General features: G+C 37.7%; 1 protein-coding gene across 3 annotated transcripts in view; it reads right to left on the bottom strand.

Moving 5' to 3' along the window:
• Positions 1-27,022, bottom strand: part of WNT5B (Wnt family member 5B) — a 141,675-nt gene that overhangs the window by 22,985 nt on the left and 91,668 nt on the right. The window lies entirely within an intron of this gene.

Below are 27,022 nucleotides of genomic sequence, written 5' to 3'. Positions count from 1 at the left end.
AGGACATAAAAACCTCACAATCCAGTGCAGAAAGGCAGAGAGAGTCAATGCATCCTTCTCAGATCATAATGCAATAAAAATTATATGTAATAAAAGGCCATGGAAAGATAAACCAAAAATCAATTGGAAACTAAATAATCTAATCCTACAGAAGGAGTGGGTTAAAAAACAAATCATAGAAACAATCAACAACTTCATTCAAGAGAATGACAATAATAAGATAACCTACCAAATCTTATGACATACTGCAAGAGCAGTTCTTAGGGGAAGTTTTATATCTTTGAATGCTTACATAAATAAAATAGAGAAAAAGGAGATCAATGACTTGGGCATGCAGTTGAAAAAGCTAGAAAAAGAACAAATAGAAAATTCCCAAGTAAATACCAAGTTAGAAATACTAAAAACCAAAGGAGAGATTAATAAATTGAAATTAAGAAAACTATTGAATTAATAAATAAAACCAATAGTTGGTTTTATGAAAAAACTAATAAAATTTATAAACCTTTGGTCAATTTGATTTAAAAAAAAGAAGAAAATCAAATTACTAATATCAAAAATGAAAGGGATGAACTCACCTCCAATGAGGAGGAAATTACAACAATAATTAGAAATTATTTTGCCCAACTTTATGCCCATAAATTCAACAATCTAAATGAGATGGATGAGTATTTTAAAAAATACAAATTGCCCAGATTAACAGAAGAGGAAGTTGAATACTTAAACAACCTCATCTCAGAAAAAGAAATTGAACAAGCCATCAGGGGTGAAACAAGGATGTCCATTATCAACACTATTATTCAATATAGTACTAGAAATATTAGCTTTCACAATTAGACAAGATAAAGAAATTGAAGGAATAAGAATAGGCAAAGAAGAAACTAAGTTGACACTCTTTGCAGACGATATAGAGAATCCCAGAGATTCAAGTAAAAAGCTACTTGAAATAATAAACAACTTTGGCAAAGTTGCAGGTTACAAAATAAACCCACAGAAATCTTCTGCATTCCTATATATTAGCAACAAAGTCCAACAGCAAGAGATAGAAAGATAAATCCCATTTAAAGCTAGGGTAGACACTATACAATATTTGCGAGTTTACCTGCCAAAACAAACCCAGGGACTATATGAACACAATTACAAGACATTTTTTGCACAAATAAAGTCAGATCTAAGTAAGTGGAAAAACATCAGTTGCTCATGGGTAGGCTGAGCCAACATAATAAAAATGACAATTCTACCTAAATTAATTTACTTATTTAGTGCCATACCAATTAAACTATCAGATAATTATTTTCTAGAGCTGGATAAAATAATATCAGAATTCATCTGGAAGAACAAAAGGTCCAGAATATCAAAGGGATTAATGAAAAGAAATGCTAGGGAAGGTGGCCTAGCACTACCAGATCTCAACTTGTATTATAAAGCAGCAATTATCAAAACCCCTTGGTACTGGCTAAGAAACAGAAGGGTAGACAAGTGGAATAGACTAGGTATGCAAGACACAGCAGGCAATGAACATAGCAATCTCCTGTTTGATAAACCCAAGGACCCCAGCTTCTGGGATAAGAACTCACTGTTTGACAAAAATTGCTGGGAAAACTGGATAACAGTAAGGTGGACACTAGGCATACACCAATGCCTGACACCGTACACAAGAATAAAGTCCAAATGGGTACACAGTCTAGATATAAAGATTGATACCATGGACAAACTGGAGGAGCAAGGAATAGTGTATTTATCAGTTTTATGGAGAAGGGAAGAATTTTTGACCAAAGAAGAGACAGAAAGCAAGATAGAAACCAAGATGAAGTGCAAGATGGATAATTTTGATTACATTAAATTGAAAAGTTTTTGCACAACCAAACCCAATGCAAACAAAATTCGGAGGGATGTAGTATGTTGGAAAAGAATTTTTACAGCTAATCTCAGGGACAAAGGCCTCAATTTCTAGAATATATAGAGAACTGAGTCAAATGTACAATAATACAGGTCATTCCCCAATTGATAAATGGTCAAAGGATATGAACAGGCAATTTTTAGAGGAAGAAATTAAAGATATCTATAATCATATGAAAAAATGCTCTAAATCACTTTTGATTAGAGAGATGCAAATCCAAACAACTCTGAGGTACCACATCACACCTATCAGATTGGTAAACATGACAGAACAGGAAAATGATAAATGTTGGAGAGGATGTGGGAGAGTTGGAACACTAATTCCTTGTTGGTGGAGCTGTGAGCTCATCCAACCATTTGGAACTATGCCCAAAGGGCTACAAAAATATGCATACCCTTTGACCCTGCAATATCACCTCTAGGACTGTATCCCCAAGAGATCATAAAAATGGGAAAGGGTCCCACATGTACAAAAATATTTATAGCAGCACTCTTTGTAGTGGCCAAGAACTGGAAATCAAGGGGGATGCCCATCAATTGGGGAATGGCTGAATAAATTATGGTATATGAATGTAATGGAATACTATTGCGCTATAAGAAATGATGAACAAGAAGACTTCAGAGAGTCCTGGAAAGACTTGTATGATCTGATGCTGAGTGAAAGGAGCAGAACCAGGAGAACTTTGTGCACAACAATGACCACAGTGTGTGAGAGTTTTTTCTGATAGACTTGGATCTTCATAGCAATGCAAGGACTTGAAAAAAAAAATTCCCAATGATCTTCTAAGGCAAAATGCCTTCCACATCCAGAGAAAGAACTATGGAATTCAATTGCAGAATGTAGCTGATAATTTTTTTGTGTATGTGTTTAATGTTTTGGTTTGTTATATGATTTCTCCCATTTATTTCAGTTCTTCTACACAGCATGACTATAGTGAAAATGTATTTAATAGGAATGTATGGGTAGATCCTATATAGAATTGTATACTGTCTCAGGGAGGGAGGGGGGTAGTGGGAGGTAGGTAGGGGGGAAAAATATAAGTTTTATGGTAGTGATTGTAGAACACTAAAAATAAATAAAATTAATATTAAAAAAATAATAGTAATTGAAAAAAAAACATAACCCATCTATACTTGATCTAATACAGCCTTATCCTTTTTTACCTCCTTCCACTTTTCTTCTAGCTTTCCAACGCAGACCCCAGATACTGAGTCCAAATTTTAAGATATTTTGTAAGCTTGTTTTAAGCTCTTTGCTTTCCTGAACTTCTTGGTGAAACTACTAACTTTCTGCTTCAAAAACAGCAACCTTTGGTTTATTTCTTTTCACATTATAAAGCATGTGAGGCATGCTTTTTGGTGAAAGGGTATAACAGTGCAGTGTTATGGATAGTGGAGTTATCAGGTTGGGGCTTAGTAAGCTGAAAGGCAGGTGGCAGTGGATAAGCTGTACCACTCAGTGGTCTCCAAAGTATGGGCAGGGGCCCTCTGAGGGACCATAAAATGACCCCAAAGTAGCCATGGTTTAACTCCAGAGTGTGTGATTAACTAATTGGAAAACAACAAGGATGGATCACATCCCCCCTTCCAAACCTGGGCCTGTCACCAACACAACTACACTGTCCCCTTCAACAGTCCTTCAGTCTGAACTTCCACTACCAGCCCTCCTGGGCTACACTAGGCATAGGCCCCTCCAGGGAGTTAACTCAACTCAGTCACCAAGAGCAATTATACAGGCAAAATCTCCCCACCCCGTATAATGCTCTTACAGCCCCCACATTGGTCACCTCCTGCCTGCTAGAGGTGCTCCTCAGCAGCATCTCTGAGCTCAGTGAGAAAGCACTACCTCCTTTTTATTTTTCAGTGGGAAGGAATAAATAGCAACACAGATGAGCAGACATAGTTGGGTCGGCATTACATTTTCATTCACCTTAAATCCAAATCTTAAACTCACACCTGCATTCTTTCCAACTTACCTGCTTCCATGGAAGATACCACCATCTTTCCAGTCTCCTAGGTAAGTGTTTACTGTGTGCCAGCACATGTACAAAGAATGAAATGACCTTTCAATGACCATTTCAATGGGAGAGCTAAAAAAAGTCATGAAATTATGTACAGCATACACACACAAAAACATATATACATATATACACACACACAAACAAAGAGGTTACATACAAGGTATTATGCACTAGCCACAAGGGGATCAGGAAAGGTTTCATGCAGAAGACAGTGTCTGAGCTGCATCTTAAGGAAGAGAGAGACTCTATGAGGTGGAGGGAAGGAGAGAATACCTTTCCTAAATTCTCATCCTTCTTGAACTCTGAAGTACTTGACATTGTTGATCATATCCTCATCCTCAACACTTACTTTCTCCTTTCTGGTTTCTGACAACACTGCTCTCTCTTGTTTTTCCTCCTATCTATTTGGTTGCTCCTCAATTTCCTTTGCAATATTATCATCATTATCATGCCGCTAACCACAGGTATGCCTCACAGCTTTGTCATTGGCCCTCCTCATTCTGTATAGTTTTTCATGCAGAGACTTTATTAACTCCCATAGGTTTATTTATCATTTGTGTGCAGATGACTCCCAGATCTATAAGTCCAGCCTTAATCTCTTCCCTGACCTCCATGCCCCATGGACATTGCAAACCCAGACAAAACTCATTACCTCTCCTCTAAAATCTATCCCTCTTCTGAATGTTTCCATTACTGTGAAAGGCACCACCACCATTCTTAGAACTCACATCTGACCATGTTACTTCCCTACTCAATAAACTCCAAGGGCTCCCTAGTGCTCCAGATTTACCTCCAGTAAAACAAAACAAAGATAAATCCTTGTTTCATCCATGACTGCTCACTGTCCTTCAATACACAGATCCTTTCAATTGCCAAATCTTGTCATTACTACTTCCACAACATCTCTCCATCTACCTACCCAGGGTGGGGGGGTTACCTCCCAATTTCAGGCTTTTATCACCAGTCACACTATTGAAATCACCTTATTATTGCCCCCTCCATTCAAGTTCTATAAACCATCTGCCACCCCACTGCCAAAGTGAATTTTCCAAAGCACACAATTTAAGCATATCACTTCCCACTCAAAAAACTCTGCTCTCTCTAGGATCAAGTATTATTTAACCTTTACCTCATCCTTTTCTAAATTTCTATTTCTGTACAAGCTATACGATATATATATATATATACATATATATATATAAGTATTAGTACAGTTGTCCATGTATGTAATTTATAAATAATTATACATGGGAGAGTGTATGGTCAAAATTTTTTTTACTGATGCGCTGTGTGATTAAAACAGTTCGGAAACCACTGTTCTAACCAACCAGCTATGTTTGGGGAAGTGGTTATGGATGGAAACAATAAAAATACCAAGGAAGAAAGTGGGAAGGGATGTCTTTCAGATCATTCACAACACCCTTTGCTTCCTAAACAAATAAAGGCATTTTGAAGATGAGCTCATCAGTTCCTCCCTGTCTTACTTTCCCCTCATTGCTTACAATATTCAGACAAAAGGACTTCAATTTCAAATCACCCTCTGCTTTTTGGCATGTACAGCTGTCTCTTGCAGCTGCCACAGCCAGGGGTAAAAGACAGAACCACCAAACTCAGGTCTAGATGGATGAAAGAAATTTGGGGTTCATCACATGGATTCTTTAGTATCTTTTCATAGTTCTGCCAGGCCTCCTGCCACATGGCTTTCATCCTACCTCTGAATTGTGCATGCAGTTTCCTATTCCTCTATAGGTCTTTTCTACAAGAACTTTATAGAAAATAGGGATTATTATACAGTATAAAACCAATAAGAGTAGCAATTGGTGCTGCTGAGTGGAGAAAACCAATCTCCCACTTATTACCTATGGGAAGAATTCATCATGGTCAGTTCTAATGACCACAAATTCTTTTCTGATTTAATAATCAAGCAAGACAGAAGATACCCTTGACGGCGTTGGTGGCAACTTCTCATTCGCCAGACCCTGGGAGTGGTCAACTAAGCTAAACCAGATGTGCACAGAGAAGAGAGAAGTAATCCAGATTCAACAAGTCCCTCACCCTATTCTCCAAATTGCCAGAAACTCATTTAACTGGAATCCTTGCAATAAAATTATGGAACTTATACAGATAGACTAAGGAACAAAAAGTATTTTTAATGAGTATGACAAGTGTTAGAGAAGGATGACGCTTATTAATAAATGACTCACTGGACAGCCTCTTCTGCTGCTTGACTGAAGTCATTAATGAATCAGGCAGACAGATGTAAAGAATGCAAATTTTATTTTTCTACCCTATGACCTTGGGGGAAGAGTGAGTTGCTACAATTTTGGTCTTAGCTATGATCTAATATAAGCTCCATGAGGGAAGAAATGAGCATTCGTGATCTAAACTTTGTCTTATTAGCATCTAGCTCAGTTCTCTTCATGTAATAGGCAGTTTTATAAATGCTGAGTGAATAAATGGAAGTTTTAAGTTGGAAAGGCATGTAACAATGAAAGAACAAGGATGGATTTGATTCCAGTATAGTTTTGGTTCTGTCCCATGGCTATAGACTACATCCCCAACCTTCAACAATTAACTCATGAATTTAAGTTACTAGTCAATTACCAATCAATACTAGGAAATTGAAGAGAGAGTACCAATAGATCAGCATGAGTATCCTATCACTACCACTACTAAAATGCATCTCTTTCTGATGATTTATCATCCTCATGTACAGAGGACAATGCATTGTTACTGTTACACTATATTTTATACTTTTGGCAAGCATACATCTTCCTTACTGTTTTTTCTGTTTTACTTGATATTAATACTAAAAGAGTCATCAATGTTATCCCTACTGCTATACCTGGGTACTACAAACTTTTCAAGGAATCTTCTCTAATTTTGACATGGGAGATACCCCATTTCAAGAGATGGCATTTTGCTCTAATTCATCAAATGCCAGTAAGCACAGTAAGTGGGGCCAGTAGTGTGACTGTAAAGATGTGGTCTGCTGTAGGACAGAGTTTGTTTAAGGCCTTACCTGCTCCCAACCTGGGCCTCCTAAAAACAAAACCTACTGTGTCCAGAATTTAACTAGCATCTGAAACGTCTTAGAGAACTTTTCAGTTGTGGAAAAGATTGCTGACTGGATAGAAGAGGTGTGCAGTAGGGAGATTACTCATCTGTGGTTAGTTAGTAAAAAAAAAAAAAAAGTGATGGAGGAAAAGTCAAAACCTACAACTACTGATTCCCAGTATTCTGGGGCATTTAGTATATCGAGGTAAACAGGAAAACATCAGAGAGCTTGAGATGAAGGCAGGCATATAGAAACAATCTCCCACCAAATGAGTAGATCAATATCACAGCATACCAAATCCGACCAACTGGTTACACTTCTGCCTCTTTCTAGATTTGTGACTGACATTTTGGTCTTCTATTTCCTTATCAGTAAAATGAGGGGGCTGGACTAAATTATCTTTAAAATTCCTTCTAACTTAAACAATCTATTACCTAAATACATTTTAAACTGTGGCCTCTCCTGGTCAGCCAAATAGTCTCTTTAAACTGAGCCATTAAGGTTATCACGCTGAACAGCTTTATATATCATTTAGCCTGGTAGTAAGGAATAAAAACAAATGCAAAAATTTTTTTTGAGGTAAGTAAAAAGGGGATCCTGAGTTTATGTGTCAACTTTTGCCTGTAATCTAAAGAAAGTCTACTTGGTTGTGGGACCAAAGGAAGCTAAAGCAGCTTTTCACCTTTATTAATAAGGCCAGATCAGTTGTTGCCAAAAGCAATTTGTGTTTGATTATAGTTTAGCAATGAGGGAGTGGTAAGAGTCCAGTTCCTGCTGAGATTTAACTATGGAACAAAATAACATCCTTGGAATGGAATGGGAAAGTATTTATTAAGTACTAAGCCTTGTGCATACAAATAGAAGAGAATAACACAGTCCTTTCTTTTCAAGACCTCAGTTAGGGGGAGATGAAACATATAAGAGTGTTTGGCTACAGTGTTAATGGGAAGAATAAACAGACCTTAGGGTACGGTGGCAGAAAAGATGATAAAGCCCAATGGTACTTACGGTGTGACATCAGGGCAAGTAAGCTAGGACCTGGTGGTCCCCATCTTATTAGAAGGATTGTAGTTGGTAACCCCCTACTCATCAAAGAAGTGGATAAGGCCATGCCCATTTGGTAGCCAGGGGTCCAGGCTGGGATGTTGAAAAGAGGAGATCCTGGTAGAATCTGGGCAGGTGAGGAATAGGCTGGGATCACTGGGGGAAGGTTCTATGCAGATCCAACGGGCTCTACCATTCACTAACCAATGGTAGGCTCTGGGGGTGAGAGAGGCATTTGAAGAAAGGTGGTCCATCACTCAGTGGCTGGCTTTATCTACATTGGCTAATTTCTTTATTGGGAATTCCTGAAAGGAGATAAAGGACTGGACAAGCAAAACCTCATTTTGAGCACAAAACACTTCATGCATCTTCTTTCATTCATTTCCACAGTTATTTTAACATGACAATTTTACTCCTCCAGAATCAGAAAAGGCACATATTAATACCCATTTTGTAGATGAAAAAACTGAGGGGAAGGGGGCTTAAGTAGTATTCTCCAGGGTTGTTACCAGCTCAACTGGCTCAGGACCCCAAGGGTTAGAAACTACTGTTTCAGCTCTTTGTCTACTAAAGCAGGCTTGCCTTTCATTACGTGTTAAATTCAATAGAATAAAAGCGATTGCAAGCCCAGCATTGTGGGGTTCCATATTTCTTCTCTCTTTGTGACAACCGCATCAAATTTTCTGTTGAGATTTCTAAGGGTTTGTAGATTCTAGCCAGGACCTGAAAATCCAGCTGGGTCTTTTCAGCTTTTTCCTACTTCTCCATGAATAAAGAGTCTAGCATGAGCTAAACACACAATGATATGTGAGGCTAAGGAGACCTCAGACTTAAATGGCCAGATCTACCTCAGGGTTGACTTAGAATACTTTAAAAAAAACAAAAAAACTCTGGTTTTTGTCAATAATGTAACTAGAGAAGGGCTTAAGTCATATAGGGAATGAATCGGAAGGCATTTTTGTCCTCTTGCCTTCCAAACCTAAGCAGCTTTGTGGCCACAGCCCTGTCCTGAAGTCACCCTTTTCTGCCTAGGTAACACACTACAAGTGTGTTGAATCCAAAGACAAAGAAAATCGTTTTCCTCATTAGCACATACATAGGGACAGAATCCTGGAAGGCCTATCTAGTCTAAGAATCAGTGGGTTGAGTCAAGAGAAAAGATTCGTTTACATGTTCAAATCTTTGGGGAAAAGATTTTTCCTACAGAGTTCAGATCTAGGAAATATTAATAGAAATGCTGTGACAGAATCCAATCAGTAAGAAGGAAAAAGGAAAGAGAGCTCTGCATCTCCAAGGTAATGGCCCTAACTCTGTAGTCCTATGTGTAAAATCTTAGGTAATGATCTGAGACCGAGGACTGCCAAATACAACTTTCATTTTACTTGACCACAGTCTTAACAGGGGTCACCTGCCAGTGGAACAGAAAGAGATCTATTTTCTTTTACCTAAAATATCATTTATCTCTTTCACTATATCACAGGTTTTAATGTTTCTCTCTCAACACCACCTTCACAATTAACTATAATTTGAAACCTATACATGATGGGAATAAGAGATGTAAAAAATTATCATAAACACATATCCTAGACACAATGTCTAGGAAAATTTTAGTTTTAAAAGATATTCATACAATCAGCATTGTGTTGCCAACATCAATAACCAGAAGAAAAAAAAACTATGGCAAACAACACAATATAATGTAGTATGACACAGTGAAGAATAAAGTGACCTGCTTTTTTTATAGCATAGGGAATTATGAACTGACTATATTTTTCCCCAATCAAAACATCCTTAAACACAGTGGCAGAATCAAGAATGTCCGTATCCTATGTCAATCGCTGGTTTTTTTTACTGCTTTTGGCTTCCCATGTCTGCCCAAGTTTGAAGTACCAAATGATGAGAAAATTGCTCTTTCTTCCTGTTCTCACCCCCAAACTAAAGAAAAATTACCCAGCTTCCACTCAGCCAACATGTATGGAGTGCTTCCTAAGTGCAGAGAACCACCCTTGCTCTGCATGTATTGACATATGAATTAACAAAGAAACAATGAGCTTAGGGAGGGGTAGAACAACAAAGCCCAGGGAGCTGTGATCTTCACTTCCAGAGGGGAGAGATGAGCCCTTTTCAGGGTTGTCTGTCAGGGCTACACCTCTGATAACAATTCAGTTTCTTCTTTTCTCAAAATTTGCTTCATCGAACTAAACCTTTCTTGTCAAATTTAACATTCTCAGTGTTATGGTATAGGAAAAAATAGGAACTAAGTTCAGGAAAATTTGTAAATGAGTTTTTAACATTTTTGATGTGGTATAGGAAAAATTTGAGCATAATTGATATGGTATAGGAAAAAACAGGGACTAAGTTCAGGAAAATTTCTAAATGAGTTTTTAACATTTAAAGATAATTAGCTATTTGGGGATAACTATTTTTAAATTTTAAAGTTCTACAGTAATGAGAACTTTGAAGGTGACCTACATTTTTCTTTCTTTCTTTTTTTTTTTTTTGATGATGTCTTTGGTTTCTACATTTCTTGGAGGAGGAATTAGTCCCTGACCAACTGACTTCCCCCTCCTGGATATAATCACAGTAAAGAAGTATTAATTTTTAGCACCTTTTAATCCTTCTACAAAGGATGAACACCTTTCTCTGACAGAATCAGAAAAATAATGACATTTGTTGGGGGGGGTCAGAATTGGCCAAACCTCTGAAAGTTTTTAAATAATTAAGCCTTTGGGACAATTGAAAAATTTAGAGACAGTCTACAGTGGGAGCAACCTTGTGGACAGAGTTAAACCCTGAATCTATACCAGACAAGAGAAGGAAGAGATTTTCTCCCCTCTCCACACAGTCCCCCCTTCCCACCTCATCAGTCATGGAGCTTTGAAATAGAACTACTCAACCAATAGAAGACACTGCATCCCACAAGGAGCAAAAATACATTCTTTAGGCAAAGTGGGCACAGAAAATCAGTGTTCAGACAGGACCTCTGGCAGCAAGAAAAGAGAGAGTGGAAGAACAGGGTTTTACAATTTGTTAACTCACAAACACTTCATCATCTGTGATTTCATTCTGAGGGTAAATTAGTTATACATCACTTACATTTTCCAATATGACACTCTTCTCTCAGAGTTATAAAAATGAGGGGGAAAATGTTCAGCAAAACTAACCAACACATCAACAAAGTCTGATTATCATTATGCAATGTTGTATCCTCATAGTTATAGTTACATAGTCATATAGTCATAGTTACATAGAATACGTGTCCTCATATCCTGCAGAGTAACCTCTGCAAAGAAAGAAAGGAGGAGCACTCTCATATTTCTTCTGTGGGGGCAAAGTTGGTCGCTATAACATCATAGCGTTCAGTTTTGACTGTTTTGTTGTTATTTCTATTTACGTTGTTACAGTTGTATACACAAACACACAGGTGTGTATGTGTGTATCTATCGTATATACACACATATTTGTGTGTGTATACACACATGTATTCTTCCTGGTTCTGCTGACTTCACTTTGCATCCTCCCATGCTTCTCTGTATTCATCATCTTCATTATTTGTTACATCACAACAATATCCCACTGTTTTCATACGCTGTAGTTTAGCCAATGTTTCCAGTTTGTTGCTACTACAAATAACTTGTTTGTACATATTTGCATGCTGTCCCCACCATTAGATTGTGAGCTCCTCCAGGGCTTTCTTTCGTATTTCTCTTTATATCCTAAGTGTTTAGCACAGTGTCTGACACATAAAAAGTGCCTAATAAACGTTTATTGACTGATTGTAGTATATAGGATGCCCTTTTTAATCATAGAGTTCTTTGTGGTAAGTGCTTAGCAGTGTGATCATCAAAGTGTATCAACATTTTTGCTTTCTACAATGGTTACACCAATACTCAGCTGCACCAACAGTGTATTAGTATGTCTTTTCACAATCCTTCCAACATTTACTATTCTCATCCTTTGTTATCTTTGCCAGTTTTCTGGGAGTGAAGTAAAATCTTGGAGTTCTTTTGATTTGCATTCTCTTGTTATTAGTGATTTATATCAATCTTTTATATAATTTTTAATAGTTTCCAACTACTTTGAAGACTGTTTATATCAGTTGAGCACTTATTCACTGAGGAACAGCTTTTGGACTTATATATGTGTATTAGTTCCTATTATGTTTTAGAATTCAAACCTTTATCAGAGATATTTGATGAAAAGATTATTTTCCTCAAATGACTACTTCTTTTTCTTATCCTACTTACATTAACTTTGTTCATGTAAAAGCTTTTCAATTTCATGTAAGTAAATTTATTTATTTCTCATTTTGTAATGACATCTATCCCTTGATGCAATCAGGAATTCAAACCTCCTCCATAACACCCTCCAGGTATAGCTGTGAAAGATCTCAATCTGGTTCTTCAATTCTAATTTACTACTCAGGTCATATACCCATTTTGAGTTTATTGGGTTACATGGTTTAAGATGTTGGTGTAAATCTAATTTCTGCCAGACTGCTTTTCAATTTTCCCAGTAATTCTTGCAAAAAAAGGGACTTCTTCAAGTAACTTATATTCTTTGGTTTATCAAACACTGTGTTATTGTGTTCAATTGAGTCTTCCTTAAGTAGTCTATTCCAGTGATCTATGTTTCTATTTTTAAACCAGTATTTAATAATTTTGATTGTTTAATACTCTGTAGTATAATTTGAAGTCTGGAAGTGTCATTATTTTCCTTTCCTACTTTTCTCAATACTATTTTGAGATTCTTGAACTTCTATTTCTCCAAATTAATGTTATTTTGTCTTGTTCTATAAAGCATTAAATTTGTAAATTAAGAGAATGTTGGCAACTTCATTATATTGCTGTTTCCCAGTCATGGGCATTAAATTTCCCTTTGGTTACTGAAATCATTCTTTATTTCCTCAAGAATTGTAACTATACATGTCTTGAATGTGCCTTAGTAGATTGATTCCCAGATATATTTTATATATCTTGTACTTATTTTGACTAGGCATTTCCTTTTTAATTATTTCCTCCTGGAATTTATTATTGCTATATAGAAATGCTATTGAATGGGGAAGGGGGAGCATTTTGTGTCCTGCTGCTGAAATTATCAATTTTCTTGTCTAGTCTTGTCCTGATTTTTAAAGATTTTCTAAGTTAACCATTATATCATTAGCAAACAGGGATGTCTTGTCTGTTCTAATAGTATACTGAAAAGCTTCAAGCAGAGGCTGAAGGAGGAAAAAACTCTATCTGTAATGAGACAAATATCACACTTAGCTTTGGAGAGACTCATCATGTGGAAGGTTTCCCACTTAGTTAAAAGGTGTTTTAGTCACTGTAACTAATGAAAGTTACCTACTAAGGTATGGAGGAACTATTAGATGTTTTGGTAAAGGAAAAACCTACATGGATAAAATAACTGAATTTGCCTTTTTAAATCAACTTCAGAAAGGATTGGTGGAACCCATATAAATTCTGAGCATCCTTATCCCACTCCCATGGATGAGGCAGGTCTTCCACAGCATGGCTACATCTTCTCCCTTGGGGTTCTAGAAATACCCCAGAATTAGGAGAGGCCTATGAGTGATGTTCTGTGGGTTGACTTTCTAATACCATTAGTTCAAGCCTCCATTATGTGCTTTCTCCTAAGATTATCAGTTGAGAATCATTTTAGCCAGCCAGCCTTAATTAGCTGTTTGTAAAGTGATATAGTAAGAACAGTTAGTATAAAAAAAATCCCTCCAAACATCTGATACACCCTCCCACAATTACAAACATAATCTGGAAATTAGATTCAAGTTTAGAAAGCACATGTGGCAAAGAGGTGACTCACAACTCCTGGTTGCTCAAAGTCTTTTTCTCCCATTTGTGGGGTGCCCAATAAGATTCCCTTAGCTCTGTTGGGCTCTGTGTGAATTATGAATCTATATCCAACGTGTTCTTGGCTCCTAATGCAGATATTTCAATCAGCCAATTTGGTCATATTGCTAGAACACCAATGAGAAGATGGAAAGTTTGAAGTTTAAAAGTTCTTGCCAAAGAGACTTAGTCCAAGGCTGAAACTGAGGTCTCTCCTCCTCATCCTTTTTCTCCTCCTCCTCTTTCCCCCAACCCTAGCAATTACTCTTCAGATATTTTACTGGAAATTGCTTCAACATCTCTAATGACACTGCTTCTAAACTTGCTTGATAATGTAGAAATGATTGAGATGCCTCTTTCTTCCAACCTATCAAAACTCTTCTTTGTCTGTAGCATCATTCCAGTTCCAAGTACTTCTTACACTTAGTCTAAAGCCTAGGACTGTGATTGATTGAACATTTTATCACTCATTTTAAGTGGAGTATGGATGACCTGATTGACTCAATCAACCACCCTCACCCTTATATCTGGAAAACATAGCTCTACCCAATGATATGTAGTAAAAGTTGATATTTTTCTTCTTCCTTCTGCCACCTCAAAACCCCACTTCCATCTTTTCCCCTCTGAAAAGATCTAGAAAGCACTGCTATTTTTCAATTATTCTTTGGAGAATTCTTTTTTTAAATTTTATTTTATTCTGAACTTAAGAAATAAAACAAAGATTTCCATAATGTAGTAGAATTTTAAAAAGATGATTATACATGAAACTATAAATCCATCATATAAAACTTGCTATTCCTTTTAAATAAATAAAAGTTATCATATAACTTTTTTTTCCTTTGGGGAATTCTAAAGATTCCACAGAAGTTTTTAAAACCATGGAGTTGCAGATATGCCTCAATTTGATTCCAGAAGATATTATGATTAAGAAAAGGGTACCAAAGGAGTTCTTACCAATTGCTCAAACTTTAATATGTATGAAATGGATTCAGAACCAGAATATCTGAGTTTACCATTCATTTGGTTGGGGCACTTGTTATCCAGGTAACACTGGGTAAGTCATTTAACCTTTTCTGGGCTTCAGGTAGTTTCTTTTTACCTCTGAAAATGAGAGAGGTATGCCAGATAATCTCTATTTTGTAACTTTGGGGAATAGGGTAAGACGTTAAACTTGGTCCAGATTTGAAGACTTATAAATTTGGACATATGATTCATAAATTGGAATTGAATATGAATCCACAGTTAATGCTGAAAATTCCAGAAATTATAACAATATATGGGCCAAGGTGTTTGAAAGGTCTCAATTCTAAGCTCCTAATATTTTATTTTATTTAACAGTGAAAATAGTTCAGTCATAGAGTTACTATATTAATTTATGTGATGTTTCAGGTTTAACATTAACTCTCAGATCTGAAAACAGGGGAAAAGCTAGTCAGTCAGACAATGAACATTTATTAAGCACCTACTATATTCCAAGCACTGTGCTAAGCAGTAGGAATACAGAAAGAGGTAAAAGACAGTTCTTGCCTTCAAGAATCTCAAAATCTAAGGGAGGAGTCAATAAGCAAATAAACATATCTATAAATAGACTATTTACAGGATAAATAGGAAATAAATAGCAGAGGGGAGGGAAGGCACTAGAATTAAGAGGGGTTGAGAAAAGCTTCCTCTAGAAGATTGGATTTTAGAAGAAATTTGAAGGAAGCCAGGGAGACTGGGAGGCAGAGATAAGGAGGGAGAGTATTCCAGGCAAGAGGGAAAGTCAAAGGCCAAGAGATGGAGCATCTTGTTCATGAAACATCAAGAAGACCAGTATTATGGGATCAAAGAGGAGGGGAGGTAAGTCTAGAAGTGGAGGCAAAGGGGCATGAAAGACTTTGAATGCCAAATAAAGAATTTTGCATTTGATCCTGGAAAGCATAGGAGCTACTAGAGTCAACTGAGTACAAGAGTGACATGGTTGGATCTGTGCTTTACAAAAAATCATTGTGGCAACTGAATGAAAGATTGACTGGAGTGGGGAGAGACTCATGGCAGGCTGAGCTACCATCAGGCTACTGTAATAGTCCAAGCATGAGGTGATAAGAGCCAGTACTAGAGTGAAAGCAGTGTCAGAGGACAGAAGAGGGCATATTTGAGAGATGTTGCAGAGGTGAAATTGATAGACTTTACCAACAGATTGTACATGGAGGGTGAGAGATAGTGAGGAGTCAAGGATAACTCCTAGTTTGCCAGCCTGGGGAACTAGGAGGATGGTGCTGCCCTCAACAATAATAGGAAGTTTGGAAGGACAGAAAGCTTAAGGAGAAAGATAAAAGAGTTCAATTTTGGATATATTGAGTTTAAGATGGCTACAGCACATCCAGTTTGAGATGTCTGAAAGGCATTTGAAGATATGAGATAGGAGGTCAACATAGAGGTTGAAGAAGAAAAGGCAGATCTCAGAATCATCAGCATAGAAGTGATAACCAAATACATGGGGACTGATGAAATCACCAAGTGATCATATAGAGGGAGAAGAGAAGAAAGCCCAGGACAGAGCTCTGTGGGATACCTAGAGTTAGGGGATGTGACCTGGTTGAAGATCCAGCAAGGGAGAATGAGGAGTGGTTTGAAAGGCTGAAGAGAGTTAGGAGAAACTAGAAAGAAGAGAGCATCAAGGAAAAGAGGGTGATCAAAGGATGCAGAGAGATCAAGAAGAATGAAAATTAAGAAAAGACCATTGAATTTGGCAATTAGATCATTGTCAACTTTGGAGAGAGCGTTTTAGGTGGAATGATGAGGTCACAAACTAGTTTGTGGGGGGTTAAGAAGAGAATGAGAGGAAAGAAAATGGAGGTACTTATTGTAGGTGACCTTCTTAAGGAGTTTAGCCATAAAGGATAGAAGCCATACAGGAAGATAATTAGCAGGCAAGGAAAGATTAAGTGAGGGTTAAGGATAGGTAAGATATAGACATGTTTGTAGGCAGTGAGGAAGGACTCAGTAGACAAAGAAATGGGGTGACAATAGGGATAACAGAGGAGAAAATATGTTGGAGGAGACGGGATAGAATAAGATCATTTGGGCAAGTGAATGGGGTTTACTTTGGTAAGAAGTAGGTCACCTGTTCTTGTGATACAGAAGTAAAAGAAAAGATAGTAGCACAAGGCAAATGAGTGATACAAGATGAGGAAAAAGTGGAGAAGAAGGAGTTCATGGTGAATGGTCTCATTTTTTTCCCCTGTAAAATGATGCAATTCTCTCAACTGAGGATGGGGAGGGAGAAGCATGGGAGTTTTGAGAAGAGATGAAAAGGTTTCAAAGAGCTCCTATGAAGAGTGGAATAGTAAGTTGTTGAGGGAGGTATAGTAGGATTGCCTAGCAGCTGTGAGGGCCCAGTTGAGGTTATGTAAAATAAATTTGTAGTGGACCCAGTCAGAATAGTTACATTATTTTCTCCACCTTTGTTCAGTATTGTGTGTGTGAGTCATTTAAGGCTGACGCTTGGCAGAGTGCAGCTAGCAATGTGATATGGGAGCTAGGGACTCAAGAGAAGATAACATAGAGTTGAATTGGTTCAACAAGGGGTCAAGATAGGGAAAAAAGGAGAGAGTGGCTAGTGCTGGGAAAGAACTGAGGGGTCAAAGATTGGAGGTCCTAGTACAAACAAGGAGAAGGGCTTGGTGAGGGAAGGCAGAGGGAGAGGTGGAAAGCCAATAGATTAAGGTCAGACAAAGGAATTTCAGAAGTTTTTTGGAGGGGAGGCAAGGCAATTGGGGTTAAGTGACTTGCCCAAGATCATACAGCTAGTAAGTGTGTCAAGTGTCTGAGGTCAAATTTGAACTCAGGTCTTCCTGACTCCAGGGCCAGTGTTCTATTCACTGTAGCACCTAGTTGCTCTTGGAATTTCAGAATTCTTGAACATGGCGGTGATGGTAAGATTAAGGTTATGATCATCTTTATGTGCACCTGAGGTAGAGTGAAGGAGTAGGTCACTGAAAGTGAACATGTCAAGGAATTGAGTGATTGAGGTGTTTGATGGAGAGTCAATATGTACATTGAAGTTCCCTAGTATTCTGGAGTTGGGGAAGAGAGAAAGTATGTGAGCCAAGTGCTGAATCTGGAAGGAAGAAATGAGAGAAGGAAGGAGAATGACTTATAGGTCAGTAGACAATAGCTACTAGGATTTTAATTGGATAGAAGATGTATATTGTATGGACCTCAAAGGAGGAGAGGTCACAGAGTGAGAGGTAAGGGGAAAACTTAGGAGTAGTAATTGGGGAGTGAGGCATATTCCAACCCCCCTCCCCATCCCCATCCTTAACTGTGAGGGGGATAAGTGAAGGTGCAGCCAGAAGGAGAAAGGATGGACAGGGAGGCTCTGTTAAGATTGGGGGAGGTGGGGAAGCAAAGTCTCAGTAATTGTTAGAAGATGAAAGGAGAAGAAGAAATTTAAAGTAAAGGCAAATTTGTTGCCTATGGAATAGACATTCCAGATGGCACAATGGAAGGAGTGGGTAGGGATTTGGGCAGGAGGATTGAGGAGGATGGAAATAAGGAATCAGGTAGGGGGTGGGAGGTAGGGGGTGGGGAAATGAGGTTTGGAAGATGACCTACAAGGGTTCAGAATCCCTGGGATTTGTAGAATATAGCCAGATATGAGTATATTAATCATTGAGAGGAAGGTGCCACTTCTCTTCCCAGAGGAAAATGAAAATCAGGCAGAAGACATGTGAAACATGAGACTGAGAGTCTGTGATCAGACAGGAGGTCCCATTTCACTTCTCTTTCCTCCAAAAGTTGGAAATTAGGCAAGAGGAGGCAGAACAAGAGCTAGAAGTCAATCTCTTATGTATGTGGGGAATGCCAACCCCACCTTGAAGAATCATATAGAGTTTGCTCTTGTATACAACTGAGATGCCTGACCTTTACTGCTGTTGGTAATGTCCATCACCAGGTAGATGTCCTTAAAGGAGCCAGACCTGATCTTCCACACCAGCTTGCATTTCCTTCTGACAATGATTTCAGTGTCAGAGCCACTGCAGCTAGCCATCCTGGCATCAGGGGATAGAGTCCTGAGGAGGGACAGGGGACACGGGGACTGAGTGGGCTTCACCCACCAGGTGTGAGCTTCCAGAGAACGGAGAAGATGATAATATTGCTTTTTTAAAAAAAGAAAAAGACTCTTTCCCCAAGTTAAGAAGCTGAAGAGTCCAGGATGACCCTGGGTGCTGCCACCATTGGCACACAGAGTTCTGGCTTTTTCTTCCTCTGGTTCTAGGGAAGGTCATGGTTTCAGGGCAAGAAGCTTTCCCTTAGTTACCTGCTAGAAGTCCCCTTTGTAGGTTTAGGGCAATATCAGAACCAAAAGTGGTACAGTGAATGGGGCAGTGAAAAATTCAATGTGCTTATTATATGAAAATTACATTTCAATCCAAAAACCTAGTTTCAAATCCATGAGTGTGTACATACACACTATAGGGCATTTTCAATAGAATATATAAACATGTTAGTCATTAATATTTATGGGGGATTGATCAGGAGATCCCTTGAAAATTGTGATGAGTTCCCCAAACAACTTGATGAGATCAAGGCCTTGTTTATGGAGCTATAGGCCAGTACAAAGAGGCCTGCCTGAGGAGATGCAAGAGACTTCTCTGGCTCGTTTTTAGTACCTAGGGTTGCCCCCCACCCCAGATAACTGAGAACTTACAGTTAGGGGGATAGATTATATACTTGGAAGAACTATCTCTTTCCCATAGTCTATATAAAACTAAATTGTGGGAGTTCTATCTATCTTGAGGGGCTTTTTTTCTTTTTGCCTGTTTATAACTACGCCTTGCACTAGGTGCAGCAAGGGGTAATGTGGCAACTTGTGTTCATTTTTTTCTCTCTTTTTAAGCAGACCTGTTTGCCTTGTGACATGAATCCAGAAGACTTGCCTGTGATCCTTAATGGCTAAAGATTCATAGAATAAAATTTGACTGATAGTTAAGAACTCTGAATAATCTGAATATTAGCTGGGTATTTTGGGAGCCCCATACCTCTCTGGAAGATGTTATAAGTTTGTTTTTCTTTTTTAAGGTAGCCTAGGTAAGGCTGAGTTTGGATCTCCAGTTGGATTCCCACTGATCCCTGGGGAAATTTCATTTTCTTTTCCCATCTCAATTAAACCCAGTCTAGATGCCTGGATATAGAAAAGGATTCCCTCAGTGGGAGAGAAAGAGAACAAGCTCCCCTCCCAGCCTCTGTCTTGTACCCACCACCAGTTTGTTGTAGTACCTGGTATCTGAGTGAGCTCAGAACAGAGGAGCTCCTTAGTAGGAGAGGGAGAGGGAACATCCCAGCTATCCCCGGGCCCGGAAGGGACTGGTCTGTGTTGTTACACACACAAAGTGCTATGGTTTTTTACCTGAACTGTGAAAAGGTGAACCCAGGTCCCTAAATCCCATTGAGAAAGACAGCCTCACATGTTTTGGAAACGCTGTAGGGACTGGCTTTTCTCTCTGAGGAGGGGGATTTTATTTTCTTTTTCTTTCTTTTTTTTATAGTCTTTGGTGTGGGAAAGGCCTTTGCAGGCAATAAGACCTATGAGAATTTTATGCAATGATATCTGATTATTAAAAATATTGTAATCATGATTTTTCAGAGTGAGTATAATCCCAGGACTCGCTAGCTATGACAGACCTGTATCTTTGTGAAAGAATTTATGAATTGTGAACTATGCCACATGGACTTTGTCAAAAAAAAAACCCAGAAGAGCAAATGGGTTGAGGGAGAAAGAGTATAGAGCAAGGGGAATGTGATTATACTCCTTTCCCTAACTCAGTTGATATAGTCACATGATTTAGTAAAAGATGATGAGATTTTAATATGGCAAGATGTTAAACTATCATCACCTTGTGATCACCTTGAGATCTTTATCACATATTATGAACACCTCTCTCTGAGTCGAAAGGAAACAATGTAATTGTCTGAGCAAACAAATTAGCCACACTCCAGAGGGCTTTTAAATAGCTAAGCCCTGGGGAATTCTAGAGAGTCCATGCTCAGAAACCTTTATGGAAGAGACCTGGCAAGGGAGAGAAAAGAAGAGATTTCTCTGTCATCTTCCTACTAGCCATGATGTTTAATAGCTAAAATTTAAAAAGGGCTCTAGGGTACAGAAAAACACCTTATATGTATATTATCTCTATTGAACCCTATGACAGCCCTCTGAAGTAGCTGTTTTGAGTTTCCTCATTTTACAGATGAGGAAATTGGATCCAAAACATGTTAAGTGACTTTCCTAAAGTCAAGTAGTTATTATTTTTTACTATTTTACTATATTTACTATAACTCTCAGGCAAGATTTGAACTCAGGTCTTCTGGATTCTGAATTTCATGCTTTAATAATGATATCACACTGCCTCTTAAGTATAACAGCAACTTAACCAGGAAGATACACTCCATTCAGTCATAATAACCACAATTATAACAGTAACAACTAACATTTACATATCACTTCCTCTGGGCCTTATAAATATTATCTCATTTGATCTTCACAGCAACCCTGGGAGGTAGACGCTATTATCAAGAGCTCTTTGGTTCATCAGAATATGAGGGAGCAGAGACACACACTCTAGACACAGGGAGAAAGTAACTGAGGAATGGGACCCCTGTAATCAAAGAAGGGAGTTGGCTACTGACTTATGAGAGATCTAGCCCTGGCAACAGGGCTTTACACTTGAAGAACAGACCCTGAGAATCTAGCTCAGCAAAAACACATTATCGCCTCCCCCCTGAAATATACAGAGCCAGTACTAAAACAAAGTTCAAAGAAACAGGCTGGAAGAATGAGCAAACAGAGAACCCCATCATAAAGAGCTCAAGACACATAGAGGAAGAAAATTACTTGAAGATGCCTAGGAACAGAGCTATAAAGAAAAATGCAACTCTTTGAGGAGTTAAAGCAAGAGTTTAAAAAAAAGAGAAAATATTTTAAAACCAAATAAGAGTTACAGAAAAAAATATGAAAACAGAATGAATAGCTTGAAAAAAGAGAAGCAAAATGTTACTGAAGAAAATAACACCCTGAAAATCAGAATTGGCCAAATGAAAATTACCAACTCCAGAAGACATCAAGAAATAATAAAACAAAGTCAAAAGTCTGAAAAACTAGAAGTAAATGTGGACTATTTTATAGGAAAAACAACTGACCTAGAAAATAAATCCAAGAGACATAATTCAAGGTTCATTGGACTACCTGAAAGTCACAAACAACAACAAAAAAAGAGCCAAAAAAATCATATTTCAAAAAAAGTATTATAAAAGAACACTACCCAGATATCTTCAAACCAGAGGGCAAATTAGAATCTGAAAGAATCTACTGGTTACCTCTTGAAAGAAATGTCATAATGAAAACTCCCAGGAATACTATAGCCAAATCCAGAACCCCCAGGTCAAGGAAAAAATACTGCAACCATTCAGATAGAAAAAATTCAAGAACTGAGAAGCAACACTCAATACATCATATCACCAGGCATCTTAGAAGTCTAATAAGAGAGAAAGCCCAATTATGATTTTATTGTGTTTTGAGGACCTCAAAAGAAGAATGGAAGAGCAAGGAAGAGGAATGTACTGGGAAAGGCAAGAAGAGAAGAGAAGAATGAAGAAAATTATCTCACACAAAAGGGGGAATGCAAGAAGGAGTTTATACAATGGAAGAGGAATGGATGACATTTGAACTTTATGGTTAAAGGTGGGAAGAATATATATACACATAGGTATAGAAATATATTTTACTGAACAGGGAAGTAGAATGGAAAGAGGGGAAGGGAATAAGAGGGAGGATGGATTAAGAGAGGAAGTAGTTAGAAGCAAAACAGCATCTTAAAGAGGGGACAGAGGGGGAAGAAGATAAGAATAAGAGAACAGGATGGAGGGAAATACAGTCAAAGCTATGTTTTCTTTTTCATTAACAATGTATGGCTACTGAACTAGAGTTGGCCTATAAGGAAAACTGAGTGCCAGAGAATCAACACTTTTGAATTGTGGTGCTGAAGAATACTGTTGATAGTCCTTTAGACAGTAAGGATGTCAAATCAGTCAATATTAAATCAATGCAGGTATTTACTGGAATTCACTGGAAGGTCAAATACTGAAGCTGAAGCTAAATACTCTGGCCATGTAATAAGAATACAGAACTCACTGGAAAAGAACCTGATGTTGGGAAAGACTGAAGGCAAAAGGAAAAGGGGACAGCAGAGGATGAGATGGGTAGATAGTATCATGGAGACAATGAACATGCTGTTGAATAGATTTTGAGAGATACTAAAGGATAGAAGGACCTGGTGTACTATGGTCCATGAAGAATTAGACATGACTGGACAACAACAATCATAACTGTGAATGTGAATGGGATGAATTCACCCATACAATGGAAGAGGATAGCAGAAGGGATTAGAGGCCAAAATCCAACAATAGGTTGTTTATAAGAAACACACTTGAAACAGCAAGATACATACAGAGTTAAAATAAGAGGCTGGAAAAGAACCTATTATGTTGCAGTGGAAGCAAAAAAGGAAGGGTTGCAATCATGATCTCAGACAAAGCAAAAGCAAAAACAGACCTAATTAAAAGAGATAAGGAAACTTAATTTTTCTAGAAAGGTATCATAGATGAGTTAAGGATAGAAGTTTAGAAAAGTTAAATATAATATACCTCTGGAAAATACTAAATGGAAACAGAAAGAAATATATCTATTCCTCAGTTGGCATGGCACACTTTCAAAAATTGACCTTGTGTTAGGGCATAAGAACCTCACAAGTAAATGCGGAAAAGAAGAAATATTAAATGCATCTTTTTTCTAACCATACTTCAATAAAATTGCATCCAATAAAGGGCTTTAAAGCAAATATTAAAAATTCATTGGAAGCTAAACTTTGGGAAATCTTAAAGAATGGATAGATTAAAGAACAAATCATATGAAGGGAATCAAAAAAAAATGGGAAGAAAGGAGATCTAGTAATACTTGTATAATCATAGTATAAATCTGTAATTGTCAGAGCAATTTGGTACAGGGTAAAACGTAGAGAAGTTGATCAGTGGAATGGATTAGGTACATGATATAAACACAATAGCCTATTATTTGATAAACATTCAAATCCCAGCTATTTCATCAAAAATTTAATATTTGACAAAAACTGTTGAGAAAACTATAAACAGTCTGGCAGAAACTAGAAATAAACCAACAGCTAAGACCAGATATCAGGAAAAGTTCTAAATGGATACATGATCTAGAAAGAAAGGATGACATCATAAAAAAATTAGAGGAGTATGGAAGAAATTATCTGCCACATCTATGGATACAGGAAGAGTTCATTACAAAATAAGAGATAGGAAAGTCCACAGGACGTAAAGTGGCCAATTTTGATTACATAAAATTTAAAAGATTTTTCATGACCAAATCAATGCAGCTAAAATTAGAAGAGAAGCAGAAAATTGGCAGGAGCAATCTTTACAATAAGTTTCTCTTCTAAAGGTGTTATTTCTACAATATTTAGGGAATTGAGTCAAATTCATAAGAATAAGAGTCATTCCCTAAATGATAAATTGGTCAAAGAACCTGAATAAAGTTTTCAGAGGAAGAAATCTAAACTATCAGTATCCATATGAAAAAGATGCTCCATATGCTCTATATCACTAATACTTGGAGAAATACAAATTAAAACAATTCTGGGATACCTACTTTCATTCTTCAGTTTGGTTAAGTTAAGAAAAAAAAGAAAATGAAAAACATGGAAGGAGTTGTGGGAAAACAGGTATTTTAATGCACTATTGGTAGAGCCATGAACTTATCCAACAATTCTTGAAAGCAATTTGGAACTATATTCCAAAAAAATACTAAACTATGGATACCCTTTGACCCAGAGGTAATGCTAGTGTGTCTATACCTCAAAGAGATCAAAGAAAAAAAGGAAAAAGACCCATGTGTGCAAAAATACTATAGGAACTCTTTTTGTGGTAACAAAAAATTAGAAACTGAAAGAATGTTCACCACTTATGTGATGGAATACTATTGTGCTGTAAGAAATGAGGAAGAGGATAGTTTCAGAAGAACCTGGGAAGACAATTTTGAAAAACTTGGAAACTCATATTAATACAACGACCAACCACAGCTCCAGAAGACTCATCATGTGAAACATATTGCCTGCCTCCAGTTAGAGGACTGATGGACTCAAAGTGCTGATTGAAGAATGTTTTCTTTCTTTCTCTTCTCTTTCCTCTCTATCTCTTCCTTCCTTCTTTCCTTCCTTCCTCCCTTTCTTTTTTCTTTCTTTCCAATAGACACGGCTAATAAGGGAATTTGCTTTACATAACCATGCATATTGGTTATGGACTTTGTTTTTCTTGCCTTTTCAGTAGGTGGAAGAGGGGGAGGAGGAGTGTCAGAATTTGAACTAAAAATAAAACAAACTAAACCGAAAATAAAAATAAAATGGAATTTAAAAATGAACTATTTAAAGAATATGGAATCTACTTTGAACCCACCTGAGATAAGGAAGACTCCTTGGAAGATACAAGGTTAAGTACAGTTTGCTTCTTATCACTAAGAGAGGTCAGAGGTTGTGTATTACAAAAGAAGGCTTCAGAGGGAGACACATGTAGTGCTGCATTTAGAGTTTAATACAGCCATGGTAACTTTGAAGGCCTCTTCCTCTCTGGGGCCTACAACTGAGAAAAGTGAATAGTTGGCACCATCTGCTGGGACCTGTGTAAAACTGCAAACAGATCAATGGATGATACTGCACAAGAGGAAGTATTATTTAGCGGAACTGATGAGTTGTGACCTGAGCAAGGGACTTCACAACGAAGAACTCTATCCAGAGTGATAAGTGCCAGGGACTGAGACTTTATAGGAGTCGGGGGTACAGCCACCTAAGCCAGGTATCAGCAGAGCCTTAACCAGGGCAGGACAACCAGAATTTTGTCCTAGGGTAATATACTTTCATGGGGGGAGGAGAGCAAGGGGAAGTGAGGAGGGTTTGAAGAAGGAAGGGATTTCTCCCAGTAGTTGTCCAAACACCACCATTCCCTTGTCTCTCAATCCTCCAGGGGCCTGGACCCTGTTACCTTACCTGGCACTGTGCAGGGATCTCAAGGGTCCCATCTTGTAGTCCCCTTATCTGGAAGCTTATCTTTCCTCCCCCAATAGAGGTTTATTCTTTGGGAGAATAGGCTGCTCCTTCTCCTAATACAACTGTGGCAGTACCAGGTTTCCAATCTCCCAGGTCTGCAAGCTCATATATCCATTCCCTCATTCTTCATATCCTATAAATTGCCAAATTTTGTAGATGCTATCCTCATGTCTCTCTCACATGTCCCCATCTTTCCCATCACACAGTCTAACCTGGATTACTGTAATGCCCTCCTAATTGGTTTCCCTACTTCCAGTTTCTCTCCTCTCTAAGCTATTTTATACGTAACTGCCAAAATGACATTTTTAAAAAATTTTTTTCATTATCGACTTCACAATCATCAATGAACATTCCAATATAAAAAAAAAAAGAATAAAAGAGGGCATGAAATCATGACCACGTGTTGTCTCTTAAGTGTATATTAAATCTAGCAAGGTAGAAACAAAATTTCCATTTTCATCTCCTTAGTCTCACTTTCTTTCTTTTAAAAAATCTATCACTTCATTCACCACCACCACCCCCCCCTATTTTCCCTTGCAACAAGTATAATCACACAAAACAAATCATCACATTGGCCATTACTGAAAATCTCTTACCCTGCACCTCTGGTCCATTACCTTTCTGCACACTTCGTCACCAATGAAGTTGATTGCTCACTACATTGATCAGATTTTCAAAGTTGTTTTTCTTTATATTATTATGGTCATGGTATAAATTACTGTCTTGGTTTTGCTCATTTTATTCTGCATTTTCCCAAATTCCTCTGAATTCTGAAATATTTTTATTTCTTATGGTACAATAATATCCCATTACATTCATATGGCATAATTTTCTCAGTCATTCCCCAATTTATGGGCACCCACTTTGTTTCTAGTTCTTTGCCACCACAGAAATGCTATTATAGATTTTTTTATGGGCACTTTTACCTCTGCTTTTGAATCAGCCTAATATCAGAAAAGGATACCCCCTTTAAAGACGCAAGGTAAGATTTGT

The sequence above is a fragment of the Notamacropus eugenii genome, chromosome 3 (genome assembly GCF_028372415.1).
Source record: "Notamacropus eugenii isolate mMacEug1 chromosome 3, mMacEug1.pri_v2, whole genome shotgun sequence".
NCBI classification, from domain to species: Eukaryota; Metazoa; Chordata; class Mammalia; order Diprotodontia; family Macropodidae; genus Notamacropus; species Notamacropus eugenii.
This window is presented reverse-complemented; position numbering and strand designations above follow the sequence as displayed.